The 15,781-nt window shown below is 41.2% G+C and overlaps 1 long non-coding RNA gene across 4 annotated transcripts in view; it reads left to right on the top strand.

Moving 5' to 3' along the window:
• The first annotated feature begins 1,047 nt into the window (after positions 1-1,047).
• The window catches only part of LOC308195572, a 50,605-nt gene continuing 35,871 nt past the window's right edge, over positions 1,048-15,781 (top strand). For all 4 annotated transcript variants that reach the window (XR_013951615.1, XR_013951616.1, XR_013951617.1 and 1 more), the window contains exon 1: positions 1,048-14,261. This is a non-coding gene — a long non-coding RNA (uncharacterized lncRNA). The remainder of the gene's footprint in view (positions 14,262-15,781) is intronic.

Here is a 15,781-nt window from a genome sequence, read left to right as displayed (position 1 = left end):
TTTGATGCAGCTCAGGATATGGTTGGCTTTCTGGGCTAAAGGCATGCACTGTTGGCTCATGTCCAACTTTTCACCCACCAGTACCCCTAAGTCCTTCTCCACAAGGCTGCTCTCAATCCATTCATCCCCTGCTCTGTACTGATGTTTGGGATTGCCCTGACCCAGGTGCAGCACCTTGCACTTGGCCTTGTTGAACTTCCTGGGGTTCACGTGGGCCCACTTCTCAAGCTTGTCCAGGTCTTCTGGATGGCATCCCTTCCTTCTGTTGGATCAACTGCACCACTCAGCTTGGTGTCTTCTGCAAACTTGCTGAGGGTGCGCTCAATCCCTCTATCTACGTCACTGATAAAGATAGAACCGGTCCTGAGACAGACTCCTGAGGGACACCACTCATCACTGGCCTCCACCTGGACATAAGAGATGTTAACTGCAACTGTCCGGCTGCAGCCAGTCAGTCAATTCCTTATCCATCTGTACTGGGTTTACATGTCAAGGAACTGGTAGCAGGGAGGCTGCAGAGGTGGTCTTTGTGAGAAGAGTCCAGCAGCTGCCCCATGTCAGGTCAGAGGCAATTTCAGTCAGCTCCAAAAGAGACCAATCAAAAGGGACTTATGTCAACCCTCGAGTCCTTTCTATCCAATTTCCTCCCCTTTCCCTTTGAAGAGGGGGAGTGAGAGAGTGGTTGTGGTGGAGTTAAGCTGTGTAGAAGGGTAAAACCTCCACACCACTGAATATTCCACCCTTCAAATCCATATATCTCTAATTTAGAGGCAAGGATGTCATGTGGGACCATGTCAAAGGCCTTACAGAAGTCCAGGTAGATGACATCAATTGTTTTCCCCTGTCCACTGATGCAGTCACTCCAGCACAGAAGGCTGCCAGATTGGTCAGGCACGATTTGCCATTGGTGAAGCTGTGCTGGCTGTGTCACATCACCTCCTTGCCTTGCATGTGCTTTGACATTGCTTCCAGGAGGCTTTGTTCCATGATCTTCCCAAGCAAATATATTCAGTATGGAAGGGATTAATGTCTCATGAGTTAGGTTATACTAAAAGTTACACTGATACTAAATTTTTCATTTGTCTGGCTAGAGAAATCAAATGACTCCTCTTTTCTGAAGACAAGCATCTAAAATGGACCAAGATTGCTGCATGTTTGCCTTTTCTTCCCATTGGCTGTGCAAAATCTGGGCCAATTCTCTCATTTTAAATACCTACCAGGCAGGCTTCTGAAGTAGAATGAGATGAATTTGCTCTCAGATGTCCAAGGGCACTGATGGGTCCCACAGCCTCTCTCCCCTCCCCAGGGGTTGGTGGCTGTGCTCAAGGTCTGCCCTGGCATGGTAATAAACTGGGGTCCAGTCATTGCCCTTGCCTGCACCATGTCACAGCCATGCCTGTGCCTGGCCATGTCCCAACCCTACCCCATCCATCCCCAGTATCAGTCAGACCTATCCAACTCTATGTCTGGTCTCAGCAGGGCTTGTCAGGCAATCGCTGACATCACAATCGTAATATCGCAATGTTTAAAAAACTCTTAATCTTTTTTTTTTTTTTTTCCCAAAGATACAAGATTTTAAGAAAAGATGAAAGATTTTACATGCCCAGTCTAGTAAAACTGAGATATGCCTGATTAGCAATGGCTGTGTTTTGTTCTTTGGAAATCTGGCTCTTGAAAATGTTTTAGAAGTTGGACATCAAAAATCAAATCAGGCTATTTCAGTTTCCTTTCTGAAAAAAAAATGGCCTAAAGATACAGAGAAAAAATTGATAACAGTTGTAAGTGGTTAATACTTCTGAAAAAAATGAACTGCTGAGGCTGATGTTTAAATATGAACTTATGTTCCTATATTTAGAAAGCGATTTTTGAAAATGTTGGCTAATATCCATATGACCCAAATAAGTGTCCTGATTTTCAGAGATTCTGACTTTTGGCTCTCATTAAAATCAATATCTTGAATAATAACTGATGCTGTTTTGCAGAATTCATTTGGATGTTGAAATATGTATTTGTCTTTAAACTCAAGGCAGATAATCATGCTTGTATGTGTGGTATTTATTCACAAGCATGTGAATGTGTATTTTGTTGACTTGAGCTCATTAAATACAGCTGACCTCAAGAACTGAATCTAAGCATAAAGACAATACAGAGAGAAACTATGTGGGACAGAACTTCATTTTCTCTCTTCTGTGTCCGAAACAATACTAAACAAATTTTGCGCATTCCTTAGAAACTTTCCTTTTGCTGTTGATTTGGATGGAAACAGGTGCTTCACTGACTCAGTCCTTAAATGAAATGGACAGACAGAGCTAAACCTTTCTTTCTCTGAAAGCTTTAGCCCACTACCTATACATATTGTTTGCAGTTAGAAGTCTGTACAGTAGTAGCTGTGTGTGTATATACAATGGAGAAAGTGGATTTAAAGAATATACATATTTTTGTAATCTAGCTTTTCTTTTCAGTTTATTATCTAAATGTAAAACAATCTAAATTTAACATTTTTTTTAAGAACAACTGAAGTTCTGATGTTGAAATGCTGAGACGCTTATTGTTACAATGCAGACATGAACAGTGACACTTCAATATTTGTAATATTCAATTTTTGCTAGATAAACACTAAAAGAAACCAGAAGACAAAAACATCTGTTACAGCCTGGGGACATACAGTGAAGCTGCTCAGTGTTACTGCTGGCACATCAACTAATCATACAGACATTGTTAAAACAAAGATTGTTTTTTAATCCTATAGAAGCATAGTATAATAAAAGCTTAAATAGCCTGCAAACATATTTGACATTGACATACAATGCCAATAAATAAGAGCTGTACAATAGACTGTAAGCTGCAGATGGATGAGCAGAATCGGAACTCATTGTAGTTTTCTATCAGCCACCTGCTATTTTTGAAGCAGGAAACAATAAAAATGACCTAGTGTTTTATTTTCTGTGGCAAAAGAAGTCTTCAGATTTTTTTTTAATATATTGTAGGGTAAAAAATGAATATTTTTTATTCCTTCTATTTGCAGCCCATGGAGCAGAGATGAATTAGAAATTATGCTTCCTCAACTTTGATTCAAAAGGTTCTGAAGCTTAGCTGTGGGTATCATCTAGTGCTGATACAGGATTAGCTGTTTTGAACAATAATGAATACCCTGTCTTTTATCATTAATTTTGATTTTGTTCACTAGTCCATGAAAAAGCGTACACTTGGTGTGTACATACTGCAACTTGTGGAGAGAAATAAGTTATTTTCATTAAATATTCATGACTAATCAAAAAAATTGTCCTCAGTGACACTGACTGTGTTAGCATACATTCATTACAAGATTTCATGTTAAGGCATCCCCATTACATTAATTTCCACAACTGGAACTTGGAAAGTTAACAATATCTACAGTAGTTTATAGGAAAGATAGGTGTTCAGTAAATGAAACATTTTTACTGGCATGAAACTGAGCAAAACCTTTTCTCAGTGATGCCACATTCTACTGATATATGCTTAAATACCAGAGGACTTCAGTTTGGGATAGTTATGATATTAGTTCATTTGGAAATGAGAGAAAAAATTTTTAAAAATTGAGAAAAGAACACTGCTCCCATATTTTCCTTGGTCCCTCACCATTAAAATATTCAAAGTTGGCTTTTTTCTACTCTACAACAAAATCAGACTTTTTTTTTTTTTTTAAGAAAGAACGGGGGAAAAAGGACTGTGTGAAAAACATTTTGCTAAACCCTGTGCTAAAGGCTGTCAGCACATATTAGCAAACCTCATAGGCCAGGTACTTTCTAGTAACTGTGATTTTTGTCTTATTTCACCTTGGGGAGGATTAGGGAATAATCAGAGTCTTGCAGGGTTTTGGATGGACACTGAAGACCTTGATTATCCCAGAGGAGCATCCCAGGTCCTGCATAAGTTTTATCCTCTGGCAGTGCAAGAATAAGCGAACAAGAATAATACCCCTTTTGCGAACCCTAGGGAAGAGGGCATTTTAAGGTTTATATGCTATGTACCGCTGTTTCTATGTTCTGACTCTGTCTGATAGCTTTCTCTGCAGGTCCCTAATCTCTTTTTTAAATCAGTGATAAGGATGTGTAAGCATGCTTAAGCTTTCCGCTGTATCACAGTGAACTACATGGGCAGAGGCATCCACGTCCTGTAGGCCCATATGTACAACTCTTAATATAGCACAAAACAGAGTGGAATCTTGTGGTACTGGTACCTATGGATTGTACTCTCTTTTTGTTTTTTTATTTTTTTTTAGTAATAGCAGTAGCAGAAAATATAAGATTGCAAGTTAATGGAGCATTAAAATAATTTTACAGAGCAAAATATGTTCTTTTTTTTGCTTTCAAAGTCAAAGATATTTAGAATGCCTTATTATGTAAACCAATGAATCAGATCGTTTGAGGTCATTGTCGGTTGTTTTATTCAGACGAATATGCTTAATGTTTAAATCATTGTAACACTAAAGGAAGTTGACTGCACATTCCTATCTTTCACTGTCAAAAACTAGAATGAAGCACACAAAAGCAATAGAGGAGGTTTATTTTCAACATCTGCTTGAGAGACTTTATATTTTGTCATTACAAGTGTTACAACTGCCTTGCAAATTTCTAAGAAGAAAAAAAAATCATGAGTCAAGGTCACATTTCCATTTTGTTGGTTTGTAAAGTGGTGAAATTGGTCATTCTGGATGGTGTTTATGTATGAATTCAGACCTGTTAAGAATTTTTGCCGCTCGTATGAGTCTAATAGAAAAGGGATTTTAAATGGAAGTACGAGGCAATACATTCAATTGGTTTCACTCTATTCTGTTAGCACAAAAGTGAGGCATCCATTTGCCTTTCTCTTTCGTGAAATTGGAGCTTAAGCATATGGATAGTAGGTCTGCTTGACTGTGAATCAGTTCCACTCTGTACTGAATTTGATCAGAATTACAGCTCATAGTCAGACTGAAGAAATACTTAGAGATTCAGTGGGACCATGAATTTGCTGGTGTCTGTCTGCTGGGTGCATGTACAAAATAAGAAGGGAAAATATACCTACTTTCTTTGTGTCCAGTGGTCAAATCTACTCCCAATTACTGCATTTTTCAAGAGTCAGGATAATTCATTTCTCATTTTTCTGTGAGTTCACATCACCTGCAAAGGGATAGGCATACAGTTAAAAGATCACTTACAAAGTGTATGCTACATGGAAGGTCCTAAAGCTTTTCTTAGTCCTCTTCAGAGGTGCAATAGATTTGCATGACTATCAGTCTTTGCTCTGAGCAATGGAGTATAGGGAAAATGGATTCATCAAAAATATTTCCAAGGCAATAGAAGCAATTATTCTTTATCTCCAAGCTCTGCTTTCCTAGCTGCAATGAAAAGCAGTCAGTATGTCAAATGTGTAGCCATTACCACTTGACCTATCTCCACTGACTACCATAACATTTCAGTGACTTAAACCAATCAGGATTTGACCCACATTTTTTTCTAGAAGTCATGTACTGTGTATGATGTTAAAAAAATGCACCCCATGTAGTTCATCATACCAGCTATTCCAAAGTGCCTTCATCTTTGCTTAAACACATAGAAACACATTTCCTGAAACAGAGCCTGTTCTCTCTTTTTAGCAAGTACACTATAAAATACGCAAAAACATTTCATAAAATGTCTTCCTTTCTCCTGAGAGTTGTTGTAACATGCATGTGATTTAATCACAGTCTGTTTGGTGAGCTAATTTACAAATAGTTCAGTCCTGCATGATGCTTAGTGAATTCAGCTCTGATGGGTTTTATATTAATGCCATTATAGTATGATATGCCACTGGATATTCTGGAAAATGATAGGTACTGTTATAAAAATGACACACAAACAAAACAACAACAAGAGAAACCACCTGTATATTGACATCCTTTTTTTTTTTTTTTTTTTTAATTGTCCTGATGCTTTTGTATCCTTGGATACATATTTGACCATGTTAAATCCATTTGTATGGCGCTCAATGTGAAGTATAAGAAGGTCCAGGAATATTTTATGGCCATTTTTTGATTTTGCAAAAAAATGTGAAATTAGATACCAATAGTTCAGGTCATTGTACTTGCATGAGTAACAGTGTGTTTTGAAGTGTAAGAAGTCTACAAGCAAAGTTGATTTTTAAAAAATCCTCCGAGTCCTGGCATGTTAAAACAAATCCTTGTGTAAGCAGTCGCTGGCAATACTTTACAGAAAAAATCTGAACATTTTGCCATCTAGATTTCTTTTTCAGACACATATGATGCAATTGATGATGATGCAACCCTATGGTTGCATTAGGTTCTTTATGTGGTATTCACCTGAGTAATTGGAGATGGCTACATCTGAACTAGGCTTCCTTTATATTCATTGCAAGGAAAAGCACTCCTGAACTCAATCCAATTCATCATTAAGTATAAAACTAATGCCTGTCAAATAAATTTTACCTTCACTGACCTAATGTAGATGTGAATTTATTTCCAGTCTACATGTACTGAAGTACATGTTCCGTCTGAAAATCTCACCCCAAATATTATGAAGATATTCTGGAGTATATCTGACCTTGATAAATCTGATCTTATTTTGAAGCTGGCTCTGCTCTAAGTAGGCAATTGGACTAAATGACCTCCTTAGGTCCCATCCAGTCTATTTTTTTCTATGATTTTAATAAGATTTATAAGAACCAGGAAATTCTGAATGAAATTTTAAAATGCAATTTGAACTCTGCTCCTGTCAGCTGACTTTACAGTGTCATCTTTCAAACTAAAGCATTTTAAAATTTATAGTCTAGGAAGTTATGAACAACTGGCAGGCTTGACTGACTGGGTTTACTTTGTAAAATATTTCTTTGGTTGAGGATGGTGAATACTGCTACAAGGGAAACCAGCTGATACCGTGTTATTCAAGCTCTATATCTGGCATACCATGATAATTATAATTAGCCTCAGTCTAAAGCTATCCCTGGGGCAAAATTCCCCTTGAAAGTAGCAAGTGTTACTGACCTTTATCCTTTGAGAGATTATATTGTCAAAATAATCTCATACTTCTGGAAACAGCCTGAACAGAGCCCATGAAGATTTTCAAAATACATGATTAATTCAACCTTACAGATGTTTGCTTTCTCATACTAGAGTGGCACACAAGCTGAGGGATTAAAAGCTGTGTATCTTTGCCTCTGTTAACATGACTAGGTAGTACAAGGGATCTGGGAACATAAATAGAAGGATTAGTGCTTGTGATGCATGCAGTTCATGCTAATCCTGGTGGTGTGCATCTGCCTGGGTTCTCCAAATGTACCTGTAGAGGACAGAGCAGGTGTTACTCATGACTTGGTCACCTTCAGGTCCTGTTGAGGCCTAAATTGAACATAATACAGCTCTATTGACCTTAAAACTCTTTCAAAATTCCTCAGTTGTAAAGCAAAAGGTGAAATCAGATAATGAAAACAACAGGGAACCATTTCTGCCTGATTTTATGACTGGAGGCTTTTTTAAAGAAATGGCTGCTGGAATCAAGAGTCTGTATAAAACATGTCTCCCTGATACAAAAAGGAGCTCAATCTCCTGAATATTAACTAAGAAATAAAGAAAAGAAATGTTTTTGAACTTCTTCTCTGAAAAGAATCTCATACTTTACTCTTCCTCTGGCTATATTCTCTATTTTCACCTAGCAGTTTTGTCACAGAGCAGCAGAGGTGGGAAGGCACCTCTGGACAACATTTACTCCAACCCACTGCTCAGAGCAAGGTCACCTACAGCTTGTTGCTCAGGGCTGTGTCCAGTCAGGTTTTGAATATCTCCAAGTACGGAGACTCTACAGGCCCTCTGGGGAACCTGCTCCAATGCCTGACCACCCCGATAGTAAGAAAGTTTACTCCTTATATTTAAAGGGAAGTTTAATGTATTTCAGATTATCTACATATTGTTTTAACACTGGGCATCACTAAGAAGTGTCTGTCTCTGTCATCTTTTCTCCCCCCACATCAGGTATTTACCACACATTGATGAGATCCTTCCTGAGCCTTCTCTTTCTCCAGGATGCACAGTCAGCCTCTCCTCATAGAAGAGTGTATTGGACTTATGTGACAACGTTTTGGTAGCAGGGGGCTGCAAAGGTGGCCTCTGTGAGCAGAGCCCAGCAGCTGCCCCAGTTCAGAGCAGAGCCAGCTCCAGAAGAGACCCGCCGCTGGCCAGAGCCGAGCCATGAGCGATGTTGGGTGGGCCTCTGGGAGAGCAGATTGAAGGAAGGGGAAATCTGCTGTGCTACAGCAGCTGGGAGAGAGGGGTGAGAGCTGAGAGAGAAGCAGCCCTGCAGCCCCCAAGGTGAATGCAGCAGGAGGGCAGGAGGTGCTCCAGGCACGCAGCACAAGTTCCCCTGCGGCCCGTGGAGAGGCCCCTGGTGGAGCAGGCTGTCCCCCTGCAGCCCACGGGTCCCACACGGAGCAGATCTCCACGCTGCAGCCCGTGGAGGAGCCCCCGGTGGAGCAGGTGGATGTGGCCTGGAGGAGGCTGCGGCCCATGGAGAGCCCCCGCAGGAGCAGGCCCCGGGCCGGAGCTGCAGCCCGTGGAGAGGAGCCCACGCAGGAGCAGGGGGCCTGGGGGGAGCTGCCGCCCGTGGGGGACCCGTGCTGGAGCAGTTTGCTCCTGGGGGATGGACCCCGCGGTACGGAGCCGTGTGGGAGCAGTTCTTGAAGAGCTGCAGCCTGTGGGCAGCCCCCGCAGGCTCAGTTCGGGAAGGATGGCATCCTGTGGGAGGGACCCCATGTTCAGCTTGTTGTCCATCAAGACCCCCCAGTGCAAAGCTTCTTTCCATCTGGTTGACCCCCAGCCTGTCCTCGTGCCTGGGGTTATTCCTCCCGAATTGCAGGACTTAACATTTCTGTTTTTTGAACTTCATGAGGTTTCTGTCAGCACATTTCTCCAGAGTGCTGAATGTCAGCACACTTATCTGATGCATCAGCCAGTCTTCCCAGTTTTGTATCATCTGCAGATTTGCTGAGGGTTCACTATTTCCCTTTGTCCAAGTCATCAATGAAGATGTTAAACTTCATTTGCCCCCGTATCAAACCCTGGGGGTACACCACTGACAAGAGCTTTGATAGTTTAGAGTGACCTCACAGAGATATCAGCCAGCTCCCTGGAGAAGCCTTTCTTGTTGCCATTCATGTCTCTCACCAGATCCAACTTCAGATGGAATTTGGTTTTCCTAATCCTTTTTCTCTGAGCTCAGACTCTGTCTCTATATTCCTTGTGTGTACCCTGGCCTTCTTCCATATCTTGTATGCTGATATCCAGAATAATTTGGCACTTTATCTTGAGAATGGTTCAAGAGATGTCTGGTGGGACAAAGGTATTCAGAATGCATTGGACTCTCTGCATAAACCCTGTGTGCTTCAGGAACCAGTATTTTTATGCTGGATTTCCTGGTGAGGGAGTAGATGCTGATGAATCACAATATTCTAGATGCTCAGAAAACTATGATAGGCTGTGGTGGTAAGATGGCTAGGTTATGATTTGGCCATCTGATGTTGAGGTTGCCTTCATAACTGGTTGATTCATAACTGTCTAACCTCAGTTATGAATGTTTTCTCTCTATACAGTTGATAATGGTAGAAAGGCTCCAACAAAGACTGATTTCCCCCTGCTTCAATAAAGCTCCTACTCCACAGTGTTATATCAAGGAACCAATTTCTTTCCATTGACTCTCTGAGGATCCATGCAACTTTGCCTAATGAAGAATCCTGTCGTTTTCCTCTTGCTGCATCCTGTTCTCCAGGTTTTCGTACCTTTTCCATCTCTGCAGTATCTTCAAATCATCCTTTAGTCCTAGTACCTTCACTGATGTGATTATCATAGAATCATAGAATCATATAGGTTGGAAAAGACCTCTGAGATCATCTAGTTCAACCTTTAACCTAGCACTGCCAAGTCTACCACTAAACCATGTCACTAAGCTCTACACCTACAAGTTTCTTGAAGACCTCCGGGGATGAATGACTCAACCACTTCCTTGGGCAGCCTATTCCAATAAACGTCAATAAATAAGGTTTCTCTGAGCCTCCTTTTCTTCAAGCTAAACAACCCAAGCTCCCTCAGCTGCTCCTCATAAGACTTGTTCTCTAGACCCTCCACCAGCTTCGCTGCCCTTCTTTGGACACACTCCAGCACCTCGATGTCCTTCTTGTAGTGAGGGGCCCAAATATTCATTAATATTAATCTCTTGAAGGATGAAAAAAAACCAACAGCAACACCACCAAAACAACAACAGCAACAACAAAAAGACACATACACAAAAAAACCACTCACCAACAACCAAATAAATATCAGCTTGGTCATTAGATTCAGAAACCTAAAGCCTCTGGATGATGTTCCACATCATGTCCTCTGGATGATACTGAAAGTTTCCTGAATGACTTGTACTGTAAGTTCTTTCATACAAGTACTGCTAAAACAGCTGCACTGCTAAAGCTGTGTTAGTTGGGGAATTTGCCAGAAGAAATAATTTTACTGAGTTTATATACTGAAGATTTTGATGTCTAAACTTGTGTTACTCACTCTAAGCTCCCTATTTCAAATCCAATTTTAGAATGGCATGAACAGCTTGAATCAATAGCTTATGTATAAGCACTTAGCACCACTTGAGGTGCAAAAGGGTCTCCTGCCAGCACACAGATCTAATGGTCTTTTGACAGCTTCCCATCATTATGTTGGTGTCCCAGACATCTTTGTACAATTCAGGTGGCATTGGACACTTATTTGTGGACAGCTAAAAGAAACTCTGTATCTTCTGCCTGACATAAAAAGAGCCAGGAATGAACAGGTCAAGTAAGGCTGTCCATCAACCAGATGCCTGAACTGGAGGTAAAAATACCCCACCGTATCTTCTGGGAGACTGGCTTAAGTAAGACCCTGATGTGAAATCTAGGCCTATTGAATCAGGATTTGTTTTAATTGATAGCATTTTGGCTATATCCTTTAAAAAATCTAAATGCTATTGATTCAAGTGGATTTAATTCATCACTGGTGCAACATAATTCTTTTTAAATGATCCCCTGCTGCTCCCTCAGGAGCCTGACAAGCCTGCTGACAGAAAATCGTTTAGTTGAGAAAGAGAATATTTAGTATTGCCTAAAGATTTAGCACGGATAATTATTTTAATACATGTTTTTAATACTGGAGGTGACAAAGGAGGTTGGAAGCAATGATGTTAGGACTGCTGAATCTGGGATGAACATGAGAAAAAGCATTTTTTGGTGACTCATCTCTGAAGGTCTTATGTGCTGATCCAGGAGACGAGATAGGAAAGTTGAATTATTGGTAATCAAACTTAAATCATTCCTTTTAAGTTCCTTAATGCAATGGCATTTTCTCCCCCTCCCTTTCCTATTTGCTGGAACTATTGTAGCTCAGCCAGTATCAAAGAGCTGAAAAATCAATGAAAGGCACAATGTCTGTGAAAGGTCAGGAGTGAAAAAGAGTTCAGCCTAATAATACTTAAAGACCTATGGAAAAGATATTTTACAAAATATTAAAAAATCAATTGAACTTTCATAAAACTTAAGTTTAGTATCAATACTGAGCGGGAGATAACTTAGCAAGGGAGGAGGAGGAGGAGATGTGAGTGGGGCTTCAGACTTGCACTGCAGTTTTCCTCAGCTTTAAGAGTTTTGTTGCCTGGAATTGACTGGGGAAGAACACTGCCTTGGAAAGCTAGAGAAATCCCAACTCCTGTCCTGACAGGAATGTCTCTTGCTGATTTATTAGTCACATGTATGCTGCAGCAATTTATAATGCTACAGTCTGCATGAGAAGGCTTCCTGCTGCCTAACCTGCTTTCAGTTCTAATGAAGTAAATCAGCTCAAGAATAAAATTTTGCACACTTCTTAATCCATTGCTTCTGTTTGGCTCCATAAAACTATCTCATATTGCTCAAAACTAATACCTTTGGTTAATGTAATCAAATGCCATTCTGATTGTTAAAAAACTAATGGCTAGAGGATCAGAAAACACTTTACTTAATTTCCAAATTAAAAAACCTAATGGCCATTGCACATCTCTTGCACGTTTTACAGTCTTTATATCATGACAGTGTTTTTTATAAACCATTCTTATCTCTCCAGTTTGGCTTTTATTTTGTTACTTTTTTTTTTTTGTCTGGTAGTAGAACAATCAAAGTAGCAGATGTTTGTTCTGAAAACCACTGCTTTTGTTTGTTAGTGCTCAATTCATGTTTTCTTGGCCTTTAGCAAAAATAAATACTTTTCCTATGCCATCTAAGCAGTGTCAGATTCATTCTTCTGAAAAGTTCTTCTGTCACTTTTTTTGCGGGGGTGAATTCTTCTTAGAAAACTTGATTTAATCAAGAACTTTACACATGGAAGCTTACAGAAATGTACCTTTGAAATGTTTGGTAGTACAAACAGGACCAAACAACTTCTTTAACTAAGCATCTGTTATAATGGACATGGCAGTCATAATAGGATTGCTGCCAATCTTAACATGATCATCCCAAATCTTTCAGTAAAATCCATGCACCAGGCTTTTATGCAGGCATTAAGTCTCTTGCAGTTTGCTTGATATGCTTTAAGCCAGCCAGAAGTCATGGCTTCCGTCTGCGAATATGATCTGCAAAACTCTCATTTAACCCTCTACATAGATACCTTGAAAACTGTAAATGTTCGTTTTTCATAAGTTCCCCAAGTGCAGAACAGAATCCACGTTGTCAGGGATGAACATCACAGTGCCTGTCTTTCATCTTAGTTCATTCAGGAACCACAGACTAGATATCATTTTGGCTAAGTAGTGCAAATGAGTCTAGTCCAGGAGGCACGCTCTGCATACCCAATAACTGACAGGAGTAACTTCAGCAGAAATCTCAGGGGTGTTGGCTGTTTTTACTAAAGAATGGGAGTGGGGGTGGTCTTGATGTTGGAAATGATTTCTCTCAGCTGGGATATTTTCTGCTCTGCTTTTGTGGATTCATACCCACATCACCTTGACAAGCTATGGGAGAAATGGCTGGAAATTTCTAACTACCCAGTATCTCTTCAGGGCAATAATAGGCTAAACAGATTTTTTAGAACAGTGCCTGTTCAGTAGGAATTTATCTGAATTAGACCTGAGTAAAAAATGAAGGATATAACCCCTCACTCTGTCTGAAGCAGAATAGTGTGTACTCTGTGAGCCCAACGTCACCCTGTCTGAGGTGCCCACATCAAATACACAGATTTGTCAGAAGGCCAAGGTTTCCTCATGCAGGAAGTCTGTAAGGTTATGGGCAACACATGGGTTGTCGATGGTGGGTATCATCAGCAACATCATGCTCACAGCTACTGTGAAGCCCATTTTTTCAGCCTAGTACAGATACAGCACTTGACCCTGTAGGATTGTTCCCAGAATATGTTGTGTTTCTGGGTGAGTCAGCTGTTGCCTTATTTGTGTTTTCTTATCATATTGATTAACAGTTACAGACACTTACTTATGACTATTTTCTAAAATTTGGCAACTTACTGATAATGTATTTCTAACTTGTTTTCTCCTAATGTGGTGGTTTTACCCTGCTGGGCAGGTAAACCTCAGCACAGTCACTCTCTCACTTCCCCTCCTCAAAGGAAGATGGGGAAAAGAAAGAAAAAGGCTCATGGGTTATAATAACAGTAGTTTAAATAAAGGGAAAAGAAAGAGGGAAAAACAATCAAAAGCCATAAAGAAGCAAAGAGAAGAGAAAAAAAAATATATTCTCTACTTCCCATAAACGAGCAAAGTCCAGCCAGGTCTTGGGAAGCAGGGCCTCAATACATGTAGTGGTTGTTCGGGAAGACAGACATCTTCATAATGAGGACTCCCCACCCTTCCCCTTTCCCACCTTTTATTGCCGAGTGTGACATCATGTGGTAGGGAATAACCCTTTGTTCTGTTTAGATCAGTTGCCCTGGTGATGTATCCTCCCCACTTCTTGCCCACTGCCAGCCCAGTGGCTTTGGAGGGGTTTGGAGTGAGTCTTGATGCTGTGCTGTACTGGGTTTACATGCCAAGGTTTTGGCAGCAGGGAGCTGTGGGGGTGGCCTCTGTGAAAAGAGTCCAGAAGCTGCCCCAGGTCAGATAAGGGCCAGTTTCAAAGGGACCTGCCACTGGCCAAAGCCAAGTCAGTAAGCGATGTTGTTTGTGCCTCTGGAAGCGAAGATTGAAGAAAAGGAAAAAAAAAGAAACTGCTGCACTACAGAAGCAGTATGAAGAGTGAGAAGCAGCCCTGTAGCCTCCAAGGTGAGTGCAGCAGGGGGGCAGGAGGTGCTCCAGGCACGCAGCACAAGTTCCCCTGCGGCCCGTGGAGAGGCCCCTGGTGGAGCAGGCTGTCCCCCTGCAGCCCACGGGTCCCACACGGAGCAGATCTCCACGCTGCAGCCCGTGGAGGAGCCCCCGGTGGAGCAGGTGGATGTGGCCTGGAGGAGGCTGCGGCCCATGGAGAGCCCCCGCAGGAGCAGGCCCCGGGCCGGAGCTGCAGCCCATGGAGAGGAGCCCACGCAGGAGCAGGGGGTCTGGGGGGAGCTGCCGCCCGTGGGGGACCCGTGCTGGAGCAGTTTGCTCCTGGGGGATGGACCCCGTGGTACGGAGCCCTGTGGGAGCAGTTCTTGAAGAGCTGCAGCCTGTGGGCAGCCCCCCAGGCTCAGTTCGGGAAGGACGGCATCCTGTGGGAGGGACCCCACGGGGAGCAGGGGCAGAGAGGGACCGAGAAGGAGCAGGGGAGACGAGGCGCCATGGACTGACCACAGCCCCCATTCCCGTTCCCCTGCGTTGCTTGTAGGGGAGGACTTGGAATAGGGTGGATGGGAGAAAGGTAGTTTAATTTGTTTTTTGTTTCTTACTGCTCTAGTCTGTTAGTAATAGACAATAAATTATATTATTTATAAATTAATTAATATAAATTAATTATATTAATTAAATTATATTAATCTCCCTATGCTGAGTCTGTTTTGCCCGTCGCAATAATCGTTGAGTGATCTTCCTGCCCTAATCTTAACCCTTGAGCTCTTTTCATCGTATTTTCTCCCCTTTTCCCTTTGAGGAGGGGGAGTGAGAGAGTGATTGTGGTGAAGCTCTGCAGCCCAGATGAGTAAAACCACCATGTGCCAGCACTGCTCAGCAGCAGACACAACACTGGTGTGATACCAATGCTGTTCTAGCTGCAAGTGCAGAGCACAGCACTATATGGGCCATTGCAGGGAAAGTTAACTCTATCCCAGCCAGACCCAGTGCACTTGAATACTCAAAGGAGGAAAAGAACAGTTAGATATTCCTAATAGTCTAATTATTCATCTGTGCTTTCTTTTATCCACTTTTTTTAGTTTATTTTTCATCTTATATAAATGTCCACAAATTGATATGCATAAAGTATTTCACATAACATAGATTAGGCAATCAGGCAGCAGTAAATGTGATTGAAATGGGATATAAATTGGGGAATTAGGTAATGGTTTAATTTAATTTATACTCTGGAGCTGTCTTTAAAGTAGAGAACAATTACAGTATTATCGAAGGAGTAAATATTTACTATATTTGGGAAACTGAGAGTACCTTTTCCATTGATATTTCTTTTTCTAAATGATAGTATTATTTCTTTATAACTTGTTACATCCTAGAAGCTGAATTAGGTGATTCCATTTCAGAGATTTAAATCCTAAAAAGCAGATCCAGGCTCAGATACAAGTGCCATTTTTGGGTTACCTTCCTGGAGGTGTTTTGGAAGAACATTCTGAAAAGATGGGATACCATAATCAGAATCAAAA

This window comes from Anser brachyrhynchus, assembly GCF_964034855.1.
Source record: "Anser brachyrhynchus genome assembly, chromosome: 1".
Lineage (NCBI taxonomy): Eukaryota > Metazoa > Chordata > Aves > Anseriformes > Anatidae > Anser > Anser brachyrhynchus.
This window is presented reverse-complemented; position numbering and strand designations above follow the sequence as displayed.